Raw genomic sequence first — 12,193 nt, 5'->3', positions numbered from 1 at the left:
TAATCTTTAAATTCTTAGTACATGTTGCTGTCAGAGTCAGACTGCACTAATAAAATCCCCAGTATAAATGCAATATAGGCCAGAGCTTTAGAAGCAAGTAAGACGCACTTTGCCAGTAGATATCGGATATATTTTATGATAGCAAAAGAACACCAAGACTCAGGTTTAATTACATGTTCTGCTCATTAAAGAACTTCCTTCCCTCCTCTTCTGTTTACCAAGCCCAGCTGGTGCTGTGCTTCTTATGTCCTAACAAATATTGTGCCTCTACCTGACCCATGACTATGCTTTCTACCTCATTCTGTTTTAAGTCAGGCAGCTTGTCTTATCTACTCTATTCCCACTCTTAGCAAGTGGAAGCAGTTTTAAAATGCAAGGAAAAAGGTTTTACCAGTTTTCCCTCTGGTACCCACAGCACTCCAGAATAACAGTGTCTGGAAAAATCATGGTCCATGTTAATCTGTTCAGAGAGTTTTTGGAAATGGACCATTTCTTCTCCCTTTACAAAGGAGATTCAGCAGGAGGAAGGAAGATGAGTAGAGGCAGAGAATGCTCAGGGTATTTGGCAGCTGGATTTTGACAAGCCAGTCCAGAATACTGAAAAACTGGTTTTCAGAGATTACTGTTCAACCAAATAAATCTGAATCACCAGACACATACTGAGCTTGCTGAACAGAACTGTATATATTTTGCAAAACTGACATCTGTCAGATTATGAGTATCTATTCACTGTGATTCATGTCCCAAATTTCAGTCTTTTGACATAAATTGTGGCATCACTTCTTCCCATACATGTCATGTACAAAGCCTGTTAGTCTTAAAAGAAGGAAGAAAAGTAGGCTTAGAGTCTACATTCCACATTTCTGCAACTTTTTCCTAATTTAGACAAAAAACCAGGCAACTGTATGAATAATCAATGATGCTGACTAAATAACATTTCTAATAACAAAAAAATCTAGAAATAATCAAAGAATATTTTTTTTCGCCGTGTGGTTCTAGCTGTTAATTAGATGTGCCATTTTTCTTCCCAATGACCATGGTTGTAGACTTGTAGGTCCATTTTCTATCTGCCAAACCCACATTGTAATAGCTTTTATAAATGTAACATGTCTGTAAAAAAAAACCAACAAAAAAACACAACAGTAAAGTCTGTTGTGTTTTGACCACACTTTGGCTCAACACAAATTTGAAAGCCTGTGTTTTTTCTTATCAAAGTATAGAGAGCTTTTAGATCTGATCTCCTTTGACCAAAAAATGACATAGTAATGCTTGGATGCTGCAAAATGGACTTAGAGGTGTTTTTAGGTCACTCTGTGCTATGCAAGTCATCTTTCTGTAAATTAAAATCAGGTCCAAAATTTTGCACAGAGTTCCTCTGAATGTTGCTGAGAAGGTGCAGCATCAATCCTCTTTTTTTAATCAAACAAATATGACATAGATGGTTGCAGGAAAATCTTTGAACTCCCAAAATATGCCATATGATGGTGTGAAATGTTCCATTATTTCACAACTGTACTATCAATGTATGATGGTGTGAAATGTTCCATTATTTAACAACTGTACTATCAATGTATACTGAACACCTACCACAGAAATGTTTAAAGTGATTTTTAATGTAAATAGCTTTATTCTCCTGATTTCCATCATTAGAACAAATGAAAAATCCCTCCTCTGGTTTTCCTTTGAACTAGTAGGCAACATCTATACCAACCTGGACACAATATTCTTTGCTTTTCTTTTCAGACACAAAATCAATAGCATTAAGTAGGAACCCCTTTTTCTCTATGGATACTTGTATCCATTATTGGATCATTTCTCATGTGCAATGAACCATCTGCCTTAATGTCAAAGTTGATTCTTTTAGTTGTTCCTTTAATTTTTCTCCTCTGTCTCTTCACTTGTAGTATCTAATATGAAACCACAAATTTAAATCTGTCTGAATGAGAGTATTCAGGGCAAAGTGCTTCAATCACTTTCAAATTGCTCATTTTGGGCTACACTGAAGATGATGTTTTTAGAAGAAAAGAAGATTGCAACTTTCTAACAAGTTCAAGACTTTGACTTAATTTCTTTCTTTTCTTCCTTTTTTTTTTAAGGTGCAGTCACCAATTGATCTGTCATATTGTGGTTTTCAAAGATAAACTGAGAATGCTCTGAAAGGAATTTGCAGCTGAAGAGTTGCAGGAAGACCTAGGGTAGGGAATTACATTTTCATTGTGGCTAACTTTCAATGACACTGAAGATGTCTCACTTGGAAGATCATCAAACCCATGTTTTCTCTTCTACTTCAACAGACAACGCTTCATTCATTTGATGTAGAAACTCTGAAGAAACTAATTTTCATTTTGAAATAAGTGTGAATTCTTTTTATCTTGAGATTTAACAACTCTTGACAATGCTTACATTTTACTTCAGAAAAATGAGCTGTTTTCATAACTTCAGTCTTTCCAATCAGTTTTTCCCACCAAGTCTTTTAGTATTCCCTTTCTCAAACCAGGTTAAAAGAAATGGAATTTTAGTTATAATTACGTCTAATAACTATTTGTGGTATTAATAAAAAAAATATCCCATTTACTAAAAATAAAATAAAAATAACACTCTAAAGAATGGAAACAAGATTTGCTAATCACAATCTTCATTGATTTACATTCCATTCATTTCTAGCAGATCAAATCCATCCTTGATTACCTGATACTCTTGCCAATTTTCTTCTTCACTATATCTAACATTTAGCTCCATCTCTGTTCTCCTGTGGCTAAGAATATAATAAATTCCACCCATAAGGCTTCCAGTTCCATAACTATCTTTAGTACAAATTTTTTTTTTTTGCTTTATAATATTTATTTCACAAAGATTTAATGTGCAAAAATGGAAACAATAATAAAAGCAAAACAAGGCCTAACTTCTGAAAAAGTATATTATTTGGTTCTTTCTTTTTCTAAGAATGCTGATGTTTTTCAAGTCACTGTAGATCTGAAAGTTGTTTTTTATTAAACAGTTCACACACTGTTCTGTGACTTACCATGTTACTGGGCAATAACAATAATGCTCTAAGTTCTTATTTTGTAAATAGGGCAGTGCTAAGGCCTTGTGATGTCCTTTGGTGAGATTATACTTTATAACAATTTTTACCTGAACTACAGGTATGACTTTCAGAATTTTGTTAGGTGAAGCCAAAAATTTCTAAGTAAATTACAAGCCAATTTGAAGCTCCTAAAACAGTATTTTAAAAAGCTTGTGGAGGAAAAACATTGGAAAAGGAAAAATGAAGATGGCTTATAGTTGGTGGGTGACTTTTCACTGAAAATGTGTAAGCAATTTTTGGTTTAAATATCAACTGCATATAAGCCTAATAGTTTCTGCCCCTAACTTTACATGGATACAGAGAAGCTCTTTCTGACAGCTGTACTACAAAAATCAGAATACCTCTTTCCTTTTCACAAAATGTTATTGAAGTGAATGCTGAAAGTGAATGCTGAAAAGTGCTTGGTTGCCATCACCATTGTCTAAAAGGTGTTTGACACAGACACAAGATTGAGACAGCCAATGTTGGAGAATGGCAAATTTTTGACATAAGATGCTACTGGAAAGTACCTTGAAAGCTCATCTCATCTATTTACTGTCCTGATGCAGGGCAAAAGTATCAGTAACATTCTGAGCACAGGTAATGTGAATATAACAAACCCCAGTAACAGAAATTTGACAACATCTCTCCACAAAATATGCCTGTGCTTCATTATTTCTACTTATTCCTCCCAATATCTAACCTGAATTTCTCTGGCTGCATTTTAAAACTTTTATTTCTTGTCCTGTCTATGCTGAACATGGAGAAAAATTATTCTCCTTTCTGGGGTAGTTTAGAAGTCCTATCTAAAGACATGTTTCACCTCAGACTTTTCTCATAGAATAAACACCATCAGTTCTTCAAATTTCCTCATAAATCAAGCTTTCCTGCTTTGCTCAGGAAAATGTGGCGCATATATGCTATGTAAAGATGGTCAGAAAATCTGCTGGGGTCAAGATACAAAACATTTATTATTGTCCTTCTGTTCACAGATCTATTGGCCCAAAGCACAAGGAAAACAGATTGGTTTGATGAGGGCTGCTCTCAACAGATCCATTCTGTATGTCAGCCATTTCTTTGCTATCTTCCAGATGTTTACATATAATTCATTTTATTATTTGTCCATTTTATTTGTTTTAGCATTTTTTTAGGAATTGCAGTCAAAGTGGCTGATGAAAAATTCCGTGGCTTCTTTTTTATCCTTTTAGCACTACATTTTTCCTTTTTCAATCTCTTTGAGCTTTAGCAAGCATCTCCTATGTTATCAGAGATGCCTGCTGACAGCTTTAAGTAGTTCTGGCCAGTGCTCTAAATAACATAGAGTCAATTTTATTAGTCTGTAAGATCATGGTCCTTAGTTTTTCATAATAATTATATTAGCCACACGATTACAGCAGACTTCTGTAGTGAATACTGAAACAAAAAAGGCATTTAATTGATCTGAGATATTACTAGTTTTCTCTCTCAGTTTAGTATGGAATGGTTTCTCCATCTTTCTCTTATTCCTTACAGAAACTCCATAGTCATAAACTGTGATGTCCTTAATAAAAACAGATTTTTTTTCAGTTGGTTACCTATAAAAGGTTTCTTGCTCCTCCTAATTATAACTTCTTCTGTGCTTTTTTCTTTTTGATTTATGTCCCCACATACTTATGCATTCCTTTATATTAATCCTAGTAATCTCACATAATTTTCATTTCCTGTATGACTCACATATTTGAGGTCAATGTATATGATTTAACCAGACGACTTCTTGCTATATTCTTGCTATTCTTTCCTTGCATTGGGATCATTAAATTCCAAAGAGTATGCTTTCTGTCAGGAAGTGCTTAATTCCTATATTCCTTTAAATTTCTCTTCTATGACATGTGATCTCCCAGTATCCTGAGTTTGCTGAAGTCTGCTTTCTTGAAATTCTTTTTCTTCTACTTTGCTGTTCTCCCTCCTTTCCTTCAAAAGGATCATGGATACTTTCATTTCATGTTCACACAAGTTCTCTTTCACTCTCATGTTCTCATCCACATCCTATTTAGCACAAAGCTGCTATTCTAACATCTCTAGTTGCTTCCTCTACTTTTCTCCTTTCTGTATCAAGGCTGACACTATATATAAATATTTATTTATTTATTTATTTATTTATTTATTTACTTGCTCTCTCACTGTAAGCTGTTATATTCCTTTCCAGTTGAAGTCTACATACACTTTTCCCCCCTGTTTTTATGAAATTTCACACTCTACAGCATTTGGCTAGTTTCTCAAAGAAAGCAAAAAACACCCCAAAAAAGTGTTACCCCTCAAAATCCAAAACTGAATTCAAGCCTTATACAATAGGTATTTCTAGCTTGGGATGGCAATGGAAATCTCCCTGTTTTTTCCTCAGGTGTATGTTTCCTCTTTCTGGACAAGCCACCATGTGTGCCCTTGTATTTCCATTAAATGAGCCATTTTAACAATCCATTACTACGTTAGTTGAGTAGGAGTTTCATATTAAGAATCCCAGCTTTTTTATTTTACTATTTTCTGTTCCCAATTTCTATGTGTGAAGAAACATTTCTAGATTTGAAAGGTGAACAGATCACTCAGGTTTCAGATTGACTGCATAGCCAGTCATCAAAGGAAAACACCCATTCTTAAGGAACTGTTCATATTAGTTTTTTTCAATGAAAACCCCAAACTTTTCCCAATGCTCATTCACCATTTGGGGTTTTTTCTGCTGACTCTCAGTCTGACATGTGGAGTTTGCTTCTATACACTATAAGAGAAAGAGAATGGCACCTATACTCCAGATTTAGGAGCATTTATATACAGAAGAAAAATAGGAAGAATATTTGGTCTTAAAACTGGAAAAGAGATTAGAAATCTCAAGTTATTTTCTCAGTCTCCTACTTATGCAGATATTGTGTTTATTAAGAAGAACATGCCCTTTAAATAAAGTACAGGTACTATCCTAGTGAAGACAAGAGAGTTATAGCATGAATCCACATTAATTGAAGTAAACTCTAAGATTAAAAACTTTTTCTGATGGTGACAGTGCCCTGGTGTGTGAACTTTGGCAACTCATTTATCTGTCCTTTAATTTTTGGTTCCCCAAGTGCAAAATGACTATGTCAAGAGTTAACAAATTCATACAGTGTTTGTCTTAAAGTATATCTATAAGCCCAAAAAGGTCCCTACATGATAAATGCTACAGAAAGCACAGGATTTTTATTAATGATGCCCACTCAGAATGACACTTGTATCTTAGTGATACCTTCATCCCTAAAATCACTAAAAAAAGCTTACAGAAAATGTTGAAATGAGGCAAATTTTCTCTCATCTCTGTAGAGCAGCAGCATTGAGAGGTCCAGCACACATCTGTCATCCGGAGGCCAAGTAGGCATTCCACAATTCCAGGAAATCAATTCCAAAGACTGTAGATTGTCAGTTGCTTGTACACTGGAGGCCATCCAGGCAGCAGATTAAATTGTATGAGAAAATTGTAGCAGGCTCTAGACTGCATGTAATGGAGACCCTCAATGACCTTTCTGAGGACTTGGGAAATATGCATTGAAATTGCCAGTGGGCCCTTTTGTAGCACCAAAACTGCATACTGAATTTCTCTTACTTATCACACAGGGTCATTCAGAACTGAGCTGTTTCTGAAGAGGAAAAACAAATGCAAAACGGAACAAACAGAAAATGTAATCACCATCTTTTCTTCTTTCAGAAAATGTACAAGGTTACCAGAGATGCTTTATCTGTACAATCACAAAAAGAAAAAAAAAAAAGTTGGTATTTGTGAAAGCCACAGTCTTCACCAGCATTTAATGGGGCTACTGCTCCTGAATCTTTCACCCCTGAGATAGTGGCAGAATACACAAAACATTGGCCAGAATGATTGCTGATTGTAGAAGGTTGATTTAGACAAGTAATATTTTAGTTTTGTTGTTTTATTCAGACTGTTAACCGCCTCCTGGTTATTAGGTTTTGTTTTTTCTAGAGTAGACCTCGACCATTCAAACTGCAAATGTGACCCTTTCAGCGCTGCTGACCTGCGGGTTCAAGCTACAGTATGCAACTCTCCTTGTCATGAACAGAAAAGCTGAACATACACAAAGAATGTAAACCCCTTAAAAAAATAGATGAGCCACATGAAATCCTGTTTCCTACTTCTGACAAGCCCGTGGTTTCAAAAGTGGGGAGTTAACATCCCTGACTTCTACTTTCCCATTTATGAGTGGCAAGGTGGGCTGGTCATTTTATCTCACTCCTTAATAGTAATTCTACTCTTTAGAAAACATACATGGTTTAACATATATTTGTATTTTTTAAAATCAATTAAAATAGATTTTCAGGGCATTTTAAGCAGATGGAATAAGTAGATTTATTGGTGTGGAGCGCAGTTGTGCTTCTCTAAATAGCTCCTTTACTTTCACTATGACATATAAACATGTCCTTTTGCTTTGCTAAAAGATCATATGGAATCATATCCCAAGCTGCCCATAACTTAAGAGTTTTGTGTTTAGCTTCAAAGCAGCTTTTAGGGCATCAGACTAAGCAAGTTTTTGGTCTGACAGCAAGGCTCTACAATCTCTGTAAGGCGCATGATCAGAGAGGGAAGTGGTGAACAGGAACTGCCCTTACTACTCTCATGTTTTGTTGACTCTGTCACAGATTTCCTATATGACCTTGACCAAGTTTTTAAAACTATTTCCTAATTCCCTGTACAGTATTCTGGGGTAATAATTCTCCATGTCAGAAGTATCTGAATATAATTTTTTTGCTAAATGTCTTCCATGCTAAGACTTCTAAGTAATATACTCTTTCAAAGAAAATTAACTTTCTGCTAAAGAAGCAGTTGCTCTACTGATTATAAACAAACATTGTTTATATTTTTAACCTTGCTTTATCAGAGATCTTGCTCTGATATATCTGTATGTTGTACCCTATGCTTTCATCTACACATCAGTACTTTTCTGCCCCTTATATTAGATATTTTTACAAACATTTTGATCAGCTATAGCACGTTTGGTGCTAACTACTGTAGAATTAGACCTCCTATGTTCTGGGAAGAAAAGATGGGGAGAAAGGAATGGAGCAGCAATCCTTGTACACACACAAAAAGGAAATCTATGGGCTAAATAACTGAAGAATGGAATGAAAGGCATATGAATATAAAGAGCAGACTTTCAAAGACTGTTTTAGCCACAGGCCTTTTCATGTCAAATATCTGGTGTATCCAGGCTGTAAAAAGCAAAGCAGGAATTTCTAGGATTGATTTTCATCTCTTTAACTCATCCCTTTCCTTTGCCCATTTGCTCTCATAAGACAGGTCCAGAGTGTGCAACAGGAAACCAAGCAAAAACAATACAAGAAAAACGCATTTTAATTTTAGCCACACAGCTGCTTCTGGGTTCTTTAAATACACTCCTCTCTAAGTGCTTCCATACACCAAGATATCCAAGTGCTCTAGACAGGCTGAGTCTCAACTGCAAACTCATTCCACAACTAATCTCTGTCTGGCATTGTTACAGCAATCAAATCAAGTTGGTCAAATGCCTAGTTGGGGTAAACTGGCTGCTTATCCAAGGGCTCTCTGCTATGTGACTTGAAATGATGAGCCACAGACTCCAACTTCTTTGGGCAGAGACAGGTTTGTGAACAGGAATTAAAGACAACCTCATTTTTTCCTTATCCTCTCCCTCTGCACATTTATATACAGCATAAGAAACCAAAAATATCTTTTGAAGAAATGTCTGTGAGTGACACTGTGCCCTAGTATAATGTGACAGGTGACCTATTCTCCTTGTTCCAGTCTGCATGTAGCCTTGCTGTCTGGAAAACTATCTGGGGAATTTAAGGCCTACCAAGAGAAAAATGGCAAATCTAAAAGCTCAGTCACATACTCAGTTCTTCATCTTGGGTTGTTTCTCTCCCTATGGCTTTTGAAGGTGAAACATGCCACCTCTGAATTCCAGAGGTTTTTTACTGCCATCATGTGGAGAATTTCCTTTAAAAAAGAGAAAAACTGGCTTCCCTGACAAGATATGATTTTTCCTGCCCTTGGCAAAACTGAAAGAATCTAATTCAGTCTTACATCTACACAGAGCTAGTCCTGGAGTCTCAAATGCCATAACATCTGGTAAATATTCAACTGTCCTTAGTACATTTTGCTTTTGCCCTATTGAAACAGTTTATTTGGTGGCACAGCAGAGCTGGACAAGATTGTGACAGCCAGGGTATGCCTGTCATTTCTGATATTCCATTACAGGTTTCTTTCTCTGGTCTGCAGAAACATACAAGCACTTAATATCAATGCTGTGTCTCTCCATGTAGCAATGCTACAAAGAAAAACAATATTACAGCAGGGTATCACAGATCCAATTACATAAATTATCTTGGGATCAGAAATACACATTTTTCAGGCATTCCTATTCCCACTATGCAATCCTCCATTTTATCTGACCACTATAACAATCACACTTGAGAAATCTGATAAACAAAAAAACTGTTCCAGGAGGTTGGAAATTTAGAGGGCTATACTAATTTTAATAAAAGAAGAGTATTTCTACATTCCAGGAAAGTCCAAGATTTCAAAAGTTTTCAACAAAAACCAATTACTGTATTTCAATTAGGAATGTCACCACATTTTATACCTATTTTATTACTTTTTAATTCTGTACTGTACTGATTAATATTGTATTCACGAGGAAACGATGTAATTTTTCAGTGAGCTTTTCAGAGATATTGACAGATATTCCTTAAGGGTTCTCCCTGTATTAAGTCAATACAATCTGAAAGACAATTACTGTCAGAATATTTCATAGAAACTCTGTTATTTTCCCAAAGACATACAAAAAGCGGTCCCATTTTCAAAACTGGTGAGCCCCCAGTAGCTCCTCATAAATTCAGCACAACAGAAATCAGCCTTGCACATAGATTAGAAATCAAATTTATATCTTCTGTCCATTCTGCTATATCATTTTAAATAAAAACTGGGTTTCAGTTTCTCCCTGACCATAAGCTGCAAACAGTAATTAGGGACCTCAGCAGGGTCCATAAATGACTCCAGAACAAAAGCACATTTTAATTGATACTGACATTCCCCTAACAAGACTTCTTCAGAAGATCTTCCACACCCACCAAGTTTAAAAAGTTAAAAGACCTTTTTAAAAGGTCTGAAGATCTGTGAAGTACTACCACCATGGCATCGCCTTTTTCTAGTGTCATAAAAATCTGTTCAGATTTGGCTACATTATAACAGTCACTGTAGAAATCAGCACTTAGCAGATTTTTCTCGATCTGCTCCCATAAGCCCTCACAATTCCTGTAGCACTGGACAGAAACTGTTCAGAGTTTTGCTGTGCTAGTCAGTACAGTGCAGGTTTCTAAGTTAAAGGTAAAATATATCCCACTACTGTTCCCTATAATAGGGGAACATACTTTGCCCTGCAAACCAAGAGGCAGTTCTATATTTGGCTTTCAGATGGTTCTAGTAATTCTGAGTGTTTCACAATCATACTGTTAGGCAAAGCTTCAACCACTACTAAGAGAACCCCCAGATACCAGATTAGCTCAGGCGTTTAACATAACAAGCCCACAGGGAAAGCAACTGAGTCACAGTGGCATCTGAGCTTCTCAGAAAGCCTCCATCCAGTCTATATGCCAGGCTCATGTGTCCATAGTGTGAGGCACAGCACAGGGCTGGATCAGTGTTACCACATCATATGATCTCCTACTGACTGGGCTGTAGGAAATGTAATCCTTCTATGTGCAACTAATATGGTTGGTCTTTAATCCTCTGCAGCACAGGTCTGTACCAAAGGTTCAACATTCAAATTTTCTTCTGCATGAAGTCCATTTTTTATCCTTGCATATAAAGTTACAAATTCATGCCTTTTCATTTGCTTGCAAAAATGATGAAAATATCAGGCCAAAATCTTTACCAAAATCATAATCTCAAACACAGCCATGTCAAATATAGTTCCCAAAAATTAGGAAAATACCGATTTGAGATCACCAATTCATCCTTGGTTCTGCTATGTTATACATTTATGATACCAGGATTTCTTTAATTACCTACTGATATCTTAGTGTTTTTCTGCAAACAAAGTGTCATTCAGTTGAATGACTAAACGGTAATGGGAATAAAACATGTAGAGAATTAGGCTGTTGTTTGTAGTATTCCTATCTCATATTAGTTGCCCTTGGTACATAAATAAAGAATCACAGACTCACAGAATATTTTGAGTTGGAAGGAGACTACAAGGATCATCAACGTCCAGCTACTGTCCCTGCACAGGACAGCCCCAAGAATCACACATTTACCTAAACAAATTACATTATTTTAAAGTAAGATTTGGGACTCCTTATTGTAATCCTATGTAAATTAGACAAAGGCCTTTTCACCCGAAAAAAAAAAGTCCATAGGCAGTCCTTGATTGGACTAAATTTGTCCTTCTCGATGTCCTGTAATCCAAAGAGACTTACGACACCCAGTGGTTATTACAAGAAACGCAGGCATACAGAAGCCATGCAGAATGTGAAGATGCTTATCTCAGTGCTCAGGTTGACAAAATTAAGATGCAACTAGAAAAATGAAGACACTGGACAAGTTACAATCCATACTAAAGAGTCTGTAGAGATGGTCTTAGAAAACTCAACACTTACCAAAAATAAACTCCCAAAGCCACCATCAACATCTGAAATATAAACCCAAAAATTTTTTTGAACACCAGGAAAACATGACATCTAGCCTGCTTTGGAACAAATAGTAGCTCTTCCATGGCAACAGTTTTAATCCTGTAGATCCTTCCCCCAGAAAAAAAAACCTACTATAATGAGGAGATCTCCCTGAGAGCTCTGCACTGATTAAGTAAAGGTATCCTTCTACACCCTGTAGCTTTCCACACACTGTATTGAAGAGTAGACAGAGAGGATGACTGTGCTGGGGAGGTGAGGGAACACAGAAGGCCTTGCTGCTCTCCAGAGCACTCTGGACTGCTGCAATGCTCTGATGCTGCAAGGGTTAAAAGCAGCCACTGGGGCTGCTCTCTTGCACTGCTTCCCCAAATCCTCAGTTGGCCCAAAGTCTAGAAGTTGTAAAAGGAATATTAAATCCACCTCTGTTCTCCTCCAACATAAAACAGT

General features: G+C 36.3%; 2 long non-coding RNA genes across 2 annotated transcripts in view; one reads left to right on the top strand and one right to left on the bottom strand.

The window, feature by feature from the left end:
- Positions 1-2,983, top strand: part of LOC139589894 (uncharacterized) — a 34,645-nt gene extending 31,662 nt beyond the window's left edge. Inside the window, exon 3 of the long non-coding RNA XR_011679160.1 lies at positions 2,097-2,983. This is a non-coding gene — a long non-coding RNA (uncharacterized lncRNA). The remainder of the gene's footprint in view (positions 1-2,096) is intronic.
- LOC139590677 (uncharacterized) overlaps positions 1-12,193 on the bottom strand; it is a 155,045-nt gene that overhangs the window by 141,170 nt on the left and 1,682 nt on the right. The gene's annotated exons all lie outside the window — the stretch shown is intronic.

This window comes from Agelaius tricolor, unplaced genomic scaffold (genome assembly GCF_023055355.1).
Source record: "Agelaius tricolor isolate 1412-34295 unplaced genomic scaffold, bAgeTri1.0.p SCAF_5, whole genome shotgun sequence".
NCBI lineage: Eukaryota > Metazoa > Chordata > Aves > Passeriformes > Icteridae > Agelaius > Agelaius tricolor.
The sequence above is the reverse complement of the archived record's forward strand: the minus strand, read 5'-3'. Positions and strand labels throughout refer to the sequence as shown.